This window comes from Ascaphus truei, chromosome 16, assembly GCF_040206685.1.
Source record: "Ascaphus truei isolate aAscTru1 chromosome 16, aAscTru1.hap1, whole genome shotgun sequence".
NCBI classification, from domain to species: Eukaryota; Metazoa; Chordata; class Amphibia; order Anura; family Ascaphidae; genus Ascaphus; species Ascaphus truei.
This window is the reverse complement of record NC_134498.1, coordinates 7,419,382-7,433,385: the sequence shown is the minus strand read 5'-3', so window position 1 is coordinate 7,433,385 and position 14,004 is coordinate 7,419,382.

Here is a 14,004-nt window from a genome sequence, read left to right as displayed (position 1 = left end):
GAGCTCGTCAGTTATTTTAGTGAGGGTTGTTTCCGTGGAGTGAGCAGTGCGGAAGCCAGATTGTAGAGGGTCTAGGAGAGAATAAGTGTTGAGAAAATGGAGCAAGCGAGAGAATACAAGACGTTCAAGTAGTTTAGAGGCAAAAGGCAGGAGGGAGACAGGTCGATAGTTAGAAAGACAGGTAGGGTCAAGCTTGCTGTTTTTGAGTAATGGTATGACTGTTGCATGTTTGAAGGAGGATGGAAAGGTTCCAGAGCAGAGGGAGGAGTTAAAAATGTGTGTAAGCGTAGGGATTATAGTAGGAGCTAGAGGTTTTAGGAGATGGGAGGGAATGGGGTCAAGAGGGCAAGTGGTAGAGGGAGAAGAGGAGATCAACAGCGACACATCCTCCTCTGAGACAGTGGAAAAAGACTCAAGGAAGGCAGGAGGAGAGTTAGGAAGAGGTGTAGGATGGGGGGAAGAAACAGGGGATGTTCTGCCGTATGGATTCCACCTTTTCCTTAAAATAGTCTGCAAAGTCCTGAGCGGAGATGGAGGAAGGAGAGGCAGCTGAGGGTGGTTTGAGTAGAGTATCAAAGACAGAGAACAGTCGGCGTGGGTTAGACTTGTGCATGTTATTAGTGCAGAAAAGTAGGCTTGTTTAGCTTGCGAGAGGGCAGAGTTGAAACAGGATAGCATAAATTTGTAGTGAAGGAAGTCTGCGAGAGTGTGAGACTTCCTCCAGAGGCGTTCAGAGGAACGAGTGGAGGAACGCAGCATGCGCGTGTGGGAATTTAGCCAGGGTCTAGGGTTAGAAGGGCGAGGGCGGCAGAGAGAAAGCGGGGCATGTAGATCAAGAGATGAGGACAAGACAGAGTTGTACTTTCTGACCAGGTTGTCAGGGTCTGTAGCAGAGCTGAGAGAGGAGAGGGAGGAGTGTAAAGTGGACTCAAAGTCAGGTAAGTGAATAGAGCGCAGGTTTCTGCAGAACCGGGGGGTAGATGGAGGTGGAGAAGGGGAGAAGCGAGATAAAGAGAATGAGATGAGATGATGGTCAGAGAGAGGAAAATGGGAAATGGAGAAATCAGAGAGAGAGAAGTTTTTAGTGAAAACCAGGTCTAAGTAGTGGCCATCCTTGTGGGTGCTGGCTGCAGTCCACTGTTGAAGGCCAAAAGAAGAGGTAAGAGAAAGAAAGCGGGAAGCCCAAGAGAGAGAGGGGTCATCAATGTGGCAATTGAAGTCCCCAAGGAGAAGAACAGGGGAGTCTGAGGAGAGAAAGAAAGAGAGCCAGGATTCAAAGTGAGAGAGAAAGGCAGAAGGGGGATGAGTAGAGGTAGGTGGGCGATAGATGACCGCCACATGAACAGGGAGAGGAGAGAAGATCTGGACAGTGTGAGCCTCAAAGGAGGGAAAAGCAAGAGAGGGGGGAATAGGAAGGGTTCGGTAACGGCAGACAGAGGAGAGCAGGAGCCCCACGCCTCCACCCCTGCCATCAGGGCGCGGTGTGTGTGTGTATCAGTGTGTCTGTATCTGTGTGTGTGTGTGTGTGTATCAGTGTGGCTTTTTTGGCGATAAGCTGGTGATAAGTGGCTTATCGCTGCTTACTGCATGAGGGCCTTAGGGAGGATTTGTTCCTTTAAAGTACACCTAGTTTGGCATAGGATTTGGATGTCAGGGTATCAATGTGCAACCCAAATGTTAAATGGGAGTTGAATGATCAGATATTTCAAACAAGTAACAGGGGCTAGGATGGTTTTAGAGCTGGTTTTTATCTGAAGCTCTGTCATTGGTAGCTTTAGCAATTTAGCTCTGGTCCCAAATACCATTGTTACAGTCTTGTCAGTGTTTAAAATCAGTTTGTTTTGGGAAATCCAGTTTCAAGTCTCAAAAATCAGATTGAAGTACGTGTTCAAGGTCAGAGAGGCGAGGGCTGCGTGCATATAGGATAAGATCTAAGGCCTCTCACAATAACCCGTTAGGAATATTAATTCCTCATCTATCCGACATAAGTATAAAATATACTCTACCAAGACCCCTAATACAGAGTTACCCACCTTATACGGGAGCAGCTGCCAGACGAGTATAGTAAATGTATCTTATTTCTTTTGCCACTGGAGGGCAGCGTGGAGTTGCAAGGAGTGGCGCCCGTAAGGACGACGTGCCAGTTAGGCGGAAGGAGAAGCGCACACACTTTTATGTGAAACGGATATATTTGGGGAGGGATTTAGGAGTCTGAGTAAGAAAATTAACCATTTAAATATGTACAGATTTAATCCCACTTTTGGAAATTAGGGATGTTGCCTAAAAGTTTGAGAATGCATAAAGTGCCACCCATGGGCTTTAATGAAGCAGCATTTGTGGGCTAAATGGAACAGCATTCTGTATAAAGGTATTTTGGACTCGATATAAATAATTGATGCCAAAAACTAATATTAAGTAAATTGAGAATGGAAAAATCTTCAACACAAACGTACAGAATGTGATATTCTGAGAGATCTTACAGATGTTATCAAATCCCACAATGAATATATAGAAAATGTCTGTATAGAACGAGTCAAACAAGAATATGCCAATAAAACGTTTAATTGGGAGATACAGGGGCCACAATTCAGGTCATTTAGCTGAAAGAAGAGAAGCCGGTCAGCCGGTAGAGCAGGTCAGCCGGTCAGCCAGTAGAGCAGGTCAGCAGGTCAGCCAGAAGAGCAGGTCAGCCGGTCAGCCGGTAGAGCAGGTCAGCCGGTCAGCTCTGAGATCAGCATTACTTATATCCCCTAAACGTTGTCCCCTGCATGTAATGCTGCAGAACAGCCTACACTGCATATACTGTACATGAGATACTTAACCCTTTCTTTTCGCTCGACTAATCTGAATGATTTGCTAATTGGTTTGTAATTAGAGAGATATTTGTAGCAGAATCCCATGTATGTTATTTTTACCTTTTTAGATACCGTTTTGTGTAATAAAATATATGAGATCAGAGGGGCTTCCTGTTTGCACTCGTGTTTTGGCAGAAGTGTATATGTGACCCTATAAATCTCCCTCACACCTGGGCTTGGCAGCGTGACACTAGTGCAGCGTCCTGGGGAAGAATCACTGAGCTGTTAGCAATAGATACAACGGATAGAAAAGACACTACACATAGGTTTGATTAAAGAGAGTATTTTATTGAAATAATGAATCTCTTTGCTGGGAGGGGCCTGCAGCACATTGCAGAGCGATATAGTAACACGCAGAGCAATGCATTGCAGGCCCCTCCGGCAGCAAAGGGGTGAAGACCAATGCAGGGTGTATAAAGATCTCACTGATAATTCATGCACAAAGTGCAGTTTGTTGCTGTGATCCAGAGGAAGGCGAAACATAACCCCTGCTGTGCAATGGGGGAAAAAAATTCCTTCCTGACCCCATTAAATGGCGATCGGATGGTCCCTGGATCACTGCGCAGTGAGATCAGATGGAGCAGCACAGATCAGCGTTGTTATACACAGGGGCACACTCAGTATATAGAGATGCGGGTGATGGGGCCCTTGTGCCCCTGTGTATAACTCACCTGCTCCCCCATCCCCCTGCATATCTATCCCATTCACCCCTTTTCCTCCCGCATACCTCGCAGGGCCGGCCGGCCATTAGGCGGTCGCCTAGCGCGCAGAGGTCCTAGGGGCGCATTAATAATCATTATTATTTTTTCCTCTTATTATTTTATTTATTTATCTTTTTTTTAAAATTATTATTCTTTTTTTTATCCAGTATTTTGGCGCCCTTTTATTTTTATTTTGCGTTGCGCTGGGGTGCGGTCGCACCCCCCTGCAGCCCCGATATCTACGCCACTGTTTATTTTATTATTTTATTTATCTTATTATTTTTTATACAACTGGGGCACAAATTTTAAGTTTTGCCTCGGGCGCATGAAACCCGTGCTCTGGCCCTGCTCCTTGTTCTCTCTCACCCTCTCACGCCCAATATCCCTATCTCCCTCTAGTACCTGCCCCTCCCTCAGCCTTCCTGATCTTATCTGCCTCTCCTGCGGTCAAACCAACTTCTCAGGGCCCCTAGAATACCCCTGTATCTACGCCCTGGCTCCTCTGCTACCTGCTCCTGGCTTCTTCTCCGCCTAAAAAAGGTGAAGCAGCAGATCTGTCCGCACCTCTCGTATTCTCCTACCTGCTCCCGGGGTCTTCTCCTCCGCCTAAAAAAGGTGAAGCAGCAGATCCGGCCACACCTGTCGTATGCTCCTTGGTCATCGTACACCACGTCTGCGTCATCGGCCGCCTTGTAGCCCACCTCATTGTTCCACTTGACGCCCGCTTTGTCGTATGCCTCGTCGTCCGCCTCGTAGCCCGCCTCGTCGTCTGGTGGCACAAAGGGCACCACCTTCGTGTGTGTCCTGATCTGCAGGAGACATGAAGTGTTTGTAACCAGGGACAGTGATACTCTGTATCGCAAGAGCTCCTGTGCCACTTATACCCCATCCCCAATACCACGTTATACCGCCCTCCACAGGGCAAATACCCGTTATACCCACCTCCCCAGGCCCAGTACCCTGTTATACGCCCCTCCCCAGGCCCAGTACTCGTTATACCCACCTCACCAGGCCCAGTACCCATTATATACCCCTCCCCAGAAGGTCATGTTTCTATTTATCAAAAATACATTGAGTTACCTCTGGTTTTCAGGCATGTCCTGGGGGAGTTATCACAGAGACACAGAAACGTCGCTGAGTTTGGGTTAGTAACTCCCTTAACCTCTCAGCAGTTGAATTCCCCATTAGGCGCTTAGCACGTTAAAAACAAGCGTTGCTACACTGGCGACACACTTTATTCGAGCTTGGCTAGTCCCACGAATTCGGGTATACCCGGGTGTATTGAGGTTTGTGACTGTTTTCTGCCCGAGTACATTGAGTTATTTTTCAGGCAGGGATTGAAGCATTTTATTCCCGCTGGCTGCAATACTGCACAGTATATATATATACACTGCATTACAATTCATGAATTTATGCCATCTGGTAGACACGCGAAGCATTGCAGCCTATTAAATCCTAATCATCCTCATTTAACAGATCAGCCGCCCATCAGCCAGGCATGAACCCAGGCTGGGAAGGCAAATGCAACGGGGCTTGTCAGAGGTGAGGAGCGGCGCATTCCAGGTATCTGCCAGGTACATACCGGGTATTTGCTCGAATAAAGTGTGTCGGTGCAGTATTTCTCTGCATGAAGTTGCAGGTAATTGGAAGAGTTACACAGTGACGGCTATTTCATCACTCACCTTCTTCCCCCGAAACGGTCTTTTCTGTCTTATTTCCGGCTTCACATCGGATATCCATATCCATTCTTGGCCTCTGATCTGTATGCAAGGCAATGCTTTAAGACAGGGTTGCACAACCTTTTCCCCCTGCTCCCCCCTCCACCTTCCCCACCTTGTCTCCGACGTTCTGATGTAACGACGTCATGTGATATCACGTTGCTATGGCAATGCCACATCATGTGACGCCACATTGCTGTCGCCAGAAGCCGCCGGAGACAAGGAAAGGGAACTTACAGAGGCCTTGCAAGCGATCTCCGGCATTTAATTTAAATGCTGTGGGGAAGAGCGAGGGGCCTCTGTAAGCGCCGAGCCCCTCCTCCCAAGAAAATGTCGTGCCCCTTGATTTGCGCACCCCTGCTTTAAGAGATATTCTGGGACCCTCCAACTCCTCCATCGGACCCTTCCTCATATTGACTGACCTTGCAGTGCTCTGCACTGACTTGCACTGACCTGCTATGGTGCCTCTCAAAATACCATGCTAACTCATTCTGAACATACGTGTCCTTTTTACATGTTACTCAGCTTGTATGGGCCACAGACAGCTTTCCCGGGGTCCAGGACTAGTTTCCACCGGGGACACTCACCCATGGGTCGGCGACTTTGCGAGAACCCACCCCCCCCAACCTGTTTTCTCTTGCACTGCCATAGACAACAACATTTCGGCCTGCTGGTCTTTCTCAGGTAAAGTGGCTAAACCCACTAAATCCAGCAAAGAAAGGCCAGCAGCCGAAACATTGTAGTCTGTGGCACAATAAATTATCTTTTTTTATTCAAATCCGTGTGCCCTTTCCCATCAATCATATTGTATCCATTGGACGAAATGCCGGTCTTCCCTGAGACTAAGGGGCACCGGTAAAAGTATCACTACTTATTGTTTTTTTTTGGTGTGCAGCAAATCCCCATCATTTTTGCGTTCTCTTGCTCTGCCCCAATCTGACACACCACCTTGCTCTCTCACCCCCCTCTTAGACTCCCCTGTCACCCTTTCCTTCCTCAAAGGATGTCCTTTAATCAGATCTTACCCAAATTGTCTCCATCTCCCTTGGAAATGTTCTGTCTTTAAGCTGTGCGGCTCCTCTTGATCCGAACTTTCTTAGCTGACCCCTTTAGGTTTCGGCTCCGAGGGTCTAAAAAATAAGCGACTCCGAAAAGATGTGAAATATGCGCACGGGTCCTAATGGGGCACTGAGGGGGAGACTTAAATACTAGTAAATATAATCTACTGTGCTAACAAATATAATCTATTAACTAAGAAATATAACTTATTAAACTAAGAAATATAATTTATTAAACTAACAAATATAACTTATTAAACTAAGAAATATAACTTATTAAACTAAGAAATATATTTTATTAAACTAAGAAATATAACTTATTAAACTAAGAAATATAACTTATTAAACTTAGAAATATAATCTATTAAACTAAATAAATATCTATTAAACTAAATAAATATCTAATCAACTAAATAAATATAATCTATTTAAAAACAATACAATAAAAAGCTGGAGAAATGATACGTCAACCAAGCAACAGATGTGATGCCAATAAGCGTTGAACTCCTTGCAGATCCACCGTCAGCTGGTTGTGGCAGAAAGTGGTGACATACAGTAGAACAGAGTGGTTGAGCTGTAACCACGGCAGTCAGGTCAGAAATCAACACAATATTTTTTGAAATTTAGAATGAGAATGTTCTGTATGTCACATTCTGGGCTCAGACTCTGAGCCCTGTCACATGTTAGCAGCTTGTGATAATAGAAAGTATCCATATACTGGTATGTGATAAGAAACATGAAGGTCATTTTATAATGGGTCCCATAACCTGCTTTACTGTATATGAAGTATCATTTTACACTAATTAGTAGAGATGTTACATTTTGAAAAATAGCACTTCTGGCGACATTGTTCATTTTCTCTACAAATGATAAATGAAAAAGTTGGATAAAACGTTATGTGTGTGTGTGCGCGCGCAATATATATATATAGAGGTATCAGTACCGTGTTAGCCGAGCTTCAATAATCAAAAAATAAATAGATAATACCGTTCTGTGGCTAACGAAATGCTTTTATTCGTGCGAGCTTTCGAGATACACTGATCTCTTCTTCCGGCGATGTTACAATGAATGAAGCAAGCAAAAGGTATACTTAAAAACAGTGTCTCTTGGAATGTTATCTGTGCTGGTCCTTCCCCCGGTGTGGATGTGTTTTATGCCTAGAGACAGCTGTGTGTGCATAGATATAGCACAGTATGTTAAATTACGCTGCGGGGTCATGTGACGTCACCCTCGTCAAATGCCGCTGCAGGACACATGACGCCGCATCAAGGTAAGGGGGGGGGGCGCGAGCACCGGCAGGGGGGCGAGCTGCAAAAGTTTGTGCTCCCCTGGTATAACCAATAAATAATATAGCTGATATAGCAATTTGGTTGTGGCTAGAGAGAGATTATAATGGCAGTGAGAATTAGTGGTCAGAATTAATAACAGTGCAATTACTAAAAAGTAGCTGTAATAAAATAATAATAAACACTATGCCTAAACACAATAAAAGTCCAGAAACCTAGCTCTAATAGCTATGTTATAACTCAATCATAAAAGGATCCAATTCGGGCGTCCTCTGGAGCCCTGGCCGCTCTCTTCAGGGAAACAACCACCTCCTCGATAGATATCTAAACAAAAAAAAGAAGAGAAAGCGCCCGCTCCATGTGTAAATTCGGTTTAACAATTTCATTTCCTGGACAAGATAAAAATAGCAAACTCACAAACATCCGTTTGGTAAAAGCATTGTGTGAGACAGGCTCGGGCTCCGTGGTAATCCGGTGGTCACTCCGCAGCTCCAGACTTTGGACGATGACCGGGAAACTCGATAGGCTGCGCCCCTCGCAGTGTGGTCCTCCAGCAATCTGTGGTATGTTGTGGTTCCACTGTAAATCCGGTGTCTCGTCTTGGTCGCGTACCAACTTCCCTTCCGGCGTCAGGACGTATAGTGTGGCAATAGCAACGAGAAGAAAGTACTGAGGTGGGGTTGGATCCTCCTCGGTTATTTCTTGTTTTATTAATAAATAATTTACTATATTTTAATCTCTGGTGCGCATTGTGTGCATTTTTCTTCTTGTCTGCACAGTGCTTCAGATGCTGCATCTGAAAAAATGCCGGTGGATCGGGATGTGAGGTAGGAAAGTGACGTCCGCGCCGGAACGTTATTGCCACGCCTCCAAATATTTATTGCCACGCCCCCAATCGCACCCGCTGCATACCCTGCAAAGCCATAAAAAAGCTCAGGCTTCAGCAAGTGTATTGCAGCGTGTGTGCCTTCCCTCCGTCTGAAATACTATAGACGCAGCCTTATCGACGCTTACTAAATAGGCCCGTGTCTCTCTCTCTCTCTCTGTGTCTCTCTCTCTCTCTCTGTGTCTCTCTCTCTCTCTCTGTGTCTCTGTCTCTCTCTGTGTGTCTCTGTCTCTCTCTGTGTGTCTCTCTGTGTCTCTGTCTCTCTCTGTGTGTCTCTGTTTCTCTCTGTGTGTCTCTGTCAAAAGAACATTTCAGTATTGCCAAAGCGTGAGTAAAAGGGGGTGTGGGACAATGATTACACGAATACTAGGGGGTACGGTATAATGGTTATACAGTACATTACTTTTGTCTCTCTCTCCCTATGTCCCTCTCTCTGTCTCTCTCTCATTCTCTGTCTCTCTCTCTCTCTGTGTCTCTCTCTCATTCTCTGTCTCTCTCTCATTCTCTGTCTCTCATTCTCTGTCTCTCATTCTCTGTCTCTCTCTCATTCTCTGTCTCTCTCTCTCATCCCTGTATGATAGGTATGTTCCAACTCTATTTTTTGCTCTTCTTTTCCGTTTGAGAGGAGGGAGTCCCTCACCTCTTCAGCCACACACCAGGAACGCTGGGTTGCTTTCAGAAGCTCGGAGAGGCGGATACAGTCGTGGATTGCAGGCACTGATTTATCTGGTAAGTACCGCAAACATGCTTGAACAAGGGCCGTAGACATTTTATTTGATGGTTTAGATTATCATTGTCTGTGGTTGTTAGTTATTGGTATTAGAGTTTTTTGATGTTGTTATGAATCAAATACATTTTGAAGTAGTAATCCCCTCCGAACTGGGCATTCCTGGCCAATAATGCCCTGGCTGTAAGAGTTGAAGGGCCCAAGCAAAGCCCCCACCTCTATACACACTAACACTGCAGGGGCATCAGAGTGTCTTGTTGTCATGGCAACAGGGGGTGTCACGTGATGTAATTTGTTTAATAAATTATTTTTTAAGGTGTCCCGGTTTTTCATTTTCGAAATCTGGTCACCCTATTGATCAAGCAGAAAAAGTGAAGAAACAATTGTAGTTTTGCTAATGGACGTCATTTTGGCATATCATTCGCTTTGAGGATACCCATTAATATGAAGAAAAATAACATCGATTCCCAATGTAGCCCCCCTTCCCTGGGCCAATCGCAGATCGGGCCCCCCTCCTCTGTACTAGGGTCTGGCTACGTGTCTGAGTGTGGTGCATACCTGCTGGCAACAGGGGGGCCTGAGTCTCCCGCGATGGTATGGGGGATGACAGGATCAGGTTTCTGGGGTGAATGCCTCCGTCTTATCAGAGCAGGATGAAATTTCTCTTCAGAAGGACTTGGAGAGACTGGAAACGTGGGCAGGTAAATGGCAAATGAGGTTTAATACAGATAAATATAAGGTTATGCATTTGGGATGCAAGAATAAAAAGGCGACTTACAAATTAAATGGAGATATATTGGGGGAATCCTTGATGGAGAAGGATTTAGGGGTGCTTGTAGACAGCAGGCTTAGCAATAGTGCCCAATGTCATGCAGTAGCTGCAAAGGCAAACAAGATCTTATCTTGCATCAAACGGGCAATTGATGGAAGGGAAGTAGACATAATTATGCCCCTTTACAAAGCATTAGTAAGACCACACCTTGAATATGGAGTACAATTTTGGGCACCAATCCTAAGAAAAGACATTTTGGAACTAGAGAGAGTGCAGAGAAGAGCCACCAAATTAATAAAGGGGATGGACATTCTAACTTATGAGGAGAGGCTAGCTATATTGGATTTATTTACATTAGAAAAGAGGCGTCTAAGAGGGGATATGATAACTATATACAAATATATTCAGGGACAATACAAGGAGCTTTCAAAAGAACTATTCATCCCACGGGCAGTACAAAGGACTCGGGGCCATCCCTTAAGGTTGGAGGAAAGGAAATTTCACCAGCAACAAAGGAAAGGGTTCTTTACAGTAAGGGCAGTTAAAATGTGGAACTCATTACCCATGGAGACTGTGATGGCAGATACAATAGATTTGTTCAAAAAAAGGTTGGACATCTTTTTAGATGGGACAGGTATACAGGGATATACCAAATAAGTATATATGGGAAGGATGTTGATCCAGGGATTAATCCGATTGCCAATTCTTGGAGTCAGGAAGGAATTAATTTTTCCCCTTAATGGGGTTTTTTGTTTGCCTTCCTCTGGATCAATAAGTAAGTATCTGTTGTCTGAATTTAGCATAGGTTGAACTTGATGGACGTACGTCTTTTTTCAACCTCATCTATTATGTAACTATGTATGTAATGGTGCAGCGCCTCCATCTCTGAGCCCCAGGAATACGGGTGGAAACCTTCCAGAGAGTCCCCCCCCCCCCCTCGGGGATGAGAGATTCCAGTCTCACACTGTATATCTTTAAAAGCAGCCGCAGCTCTTTATTCACAGCAGCAGAATAGCAGCAACAAGACTATATATCAGGTACAGGGTGTCTTCCTCCACACAGGACTGCTCTCCCTCAGGATGGTCTCTGTGTCCCTGCCACCACCCCAGGTCAAGGGCACCCAGGGTGGGGCTAGCTCTTCCCTCGCCCCCTAAACAGGGTGAGAGGAATTGGTCCACCTCCCTAACTAAGGTTGCATCAGCTCTACTCAGAGGCTGATGGCTCCCCTTCTCCAACGGCCAATTGATATAGGCTCTCTCTGTCACCCTGGGCCAGCCAGGTGACAGACTCAGCAGACTCTAACTCTGGACTGAACTCTTAACTCTGACACACACTTCTACTAAATAGGAAGTGCACTGCTCTTTATGATATTGGCAGGCACTGCCCCTGTGTCTCTGCCTACCACACAGGGTCAGGTACCAATTTCAGGAATGTCCCGTTATTAGCGTAAACACAACAGAGTTCCATGGATCTAGCATTAAGACTGTAAGCTCTGCAGGCCAGGGATTTCCTTTCCTATTGTCTGATTTTGTTTGTTGCACTTATTGTACTATAATTCTCTGTACTGTATTGCCTCTCTTATAAAGCGCTATATAAATAAATATTTACATACATAATATATCTTAATGCATCTTAAGACACCTTAGAGTTCCCTCTATAAGACACTTTATGGTCCACTCAAGTGAATAGTCTGTAAGTAGGGTGACCATTCGTCCCGGTTTTGCCAGGACAGTCCCGTTTTTTTCTGCCCTGTCCCGATTTTAGCTCCGTCCCGGTTATGTCCCGATTTTTGTCCCTGGTCCCGGTATTGCGGGGCAGCGGCGGTGAGGAGAATGCGGCGGCCGGTAAGTATTTTCTATGTGTGTGTGTGAATGCTGCCGGGGAGACTGAATGAAGGAGAATGCCGGGGGCGGGACTTAGAATGCCGGCCGGCCCGCAGGGGATTGGTTGCAGGCAGGTCAGAGGAAGCCGGGGGCGGGACTTCCGCTTTGTGCAGAGCACAAGTGTCTTCCCGCTCCCGGCTCCTCTGTTCGCGGTGAGTGTCCCCTTTCTGTCCCGGGTCCCAGCCAGGGGGGGTAATAGGAGGTGGTAGCGGGGGTGCGCCTACCTTTGTACCACCTTGTACCTTTGCCCCCCTGGCGCTCCCACCATTGCCCCCCCGGCGCTCCCACCATTGCCCCATCGGCACTCCCACCTTTGCCCCCCGGCGCTCCCACCTTTGCCCCATCGGCACTCCCACCTTTGCCCCCCGGCGCTCCCACCTTTGCCCCCCCCCCCCCGGCGCTCACAGCTTTGCCCCCCGGCGCTCCCACCTTTGCCCCTCCGGCGCTCACAGCTTTGTGTGTGTGTGTGTGTGTGTGTGTGTGTGTGTGTGTGTGTGTGTGTGTGTGTGTGTGTGAATCAGTGGGTGTGTGTGGGTGTGTGTATCTGTGTGTGTGTGTGTGTGTGTGTGTATGTGTATCAGTGTGTGTGTGTGTGTGTGTGTGTGTGTGTGTGTGTGTGTGTGTGTGTATGTGTATCTGTGTGTGTGTGTGTGTGTGTGTGTGTGTGTATGTGTATCAGTGTGTGTGTGTGTGTGTGTGTGTGTATGTGTATCTCTGTGTGTTTGTGTATCTGTGTGTGTGTGTGTATCTGTGTGTGTGTGTATCTGTGTGTGTGTGTGTGTGTGTGTGTGTCAGTGTGTGTGTGTGTGTGTGTGTGTGTGTGTGTGTGTGTGTGTGTGTGTGTGTGTGTGTGTGTGTGTGTGTGTGTGCGTGTTTCAGTGTGTGTGTGTGTGTTTCAGTGTGTGTGTGTGTTTCAGTGTGTGTGTGTGTTTCAGTGTGTGTGTGTGTGTGTGTGTATCAGTGGGTCTGTGTGTGTGTGAATCAGTGGGTGTGTGTGTGTGTGAATCAGTGTGTGTGTGTGTGTGTGTGTGTGTGAATCAGTGTGTGTGTGTGTGTGTGTGAATCAGTGTGTGTGTGTGTGTGTGTGTGTGTGTGTGTGTGTGTGTGTGTGTGTGTGTGTGTGTGTGTGTGTGTGTGTGTGTGTATTAGTGGGTGGGTGTGTGTGTGTGTGTGTGTGTATCAGTGTGTCTGTATCTGTGTGTGTGTGTATTGTATTGTATTGTATGACTTTATTTATATAGCGCCATTAGTGTACATAGCGCTTCACAGTAGTAATACATGTGGTAATCAAATAAATAACAGATAATATAAAAAACATATCATGGGAATAAGTGCTTTAGACATAAAAGTAACATTTCGGAAGAGGAGTCCCTGCCCCGAGGAGCTTACAGTCTAATTGGTAGGTAGGGAGAACGTACAGAGACAGTAGGAGGGAGTTCTGGTAAGTGCGTCTGCAGGGGTCAAGCATTATGTATCGTGTTTAGAATATCCACAGTGCTATTCATATGCTTCTTTAAGCAAGTGTGTCTTAAGGTGGGTCTTAAAGGTGGATAGAGAGGGTGCTAGTCGGGTACTGAGGGGAAGGGCATTCCAGAGATGTGGGGCAGTCAGTGAAAAAGGTTTAAGGCGGGAGAGGGCTTTAGATACAAAGGGGGTAGAAAGAAGACATCCTTGAGAAGAACGCATGAGTCTGGATGGTGCATACCGAGAAATTAGGGATGAGATGTAAGGAGGGGCAGAAGAATGTAAAGCTTTAAAAGTGAGGAGAAGAATGGAGTGTGAGATGCGGGATTTTCACATCCCTTGAAAAAGTACGCGCATGCGTACGAAACGCGTTGGGAAGTTCCAAGTTTTTAGAGTGTTTCACTGTGTGGAAGAAGTCTGCAGTTCCTAAGGAGAAATCTGCAGTCTCTGAAAAGTGTTTTAAACCGGTGCGGCGACATTGCGGCTGCTGAGGAGGACTGGAGGACTGGAGACCTGTGAGCCGGTGGAGAAATTACAACGGAGGTGACGTCACGTCCGCCCAGAGGTCCCGTCATCTGAGTCACCAGCCTGGCATCCCGGTCACGTGTAGATGCCAGCCCAAGTGCTCCGGTCGCCATCTTGAGAGCCCAGCTG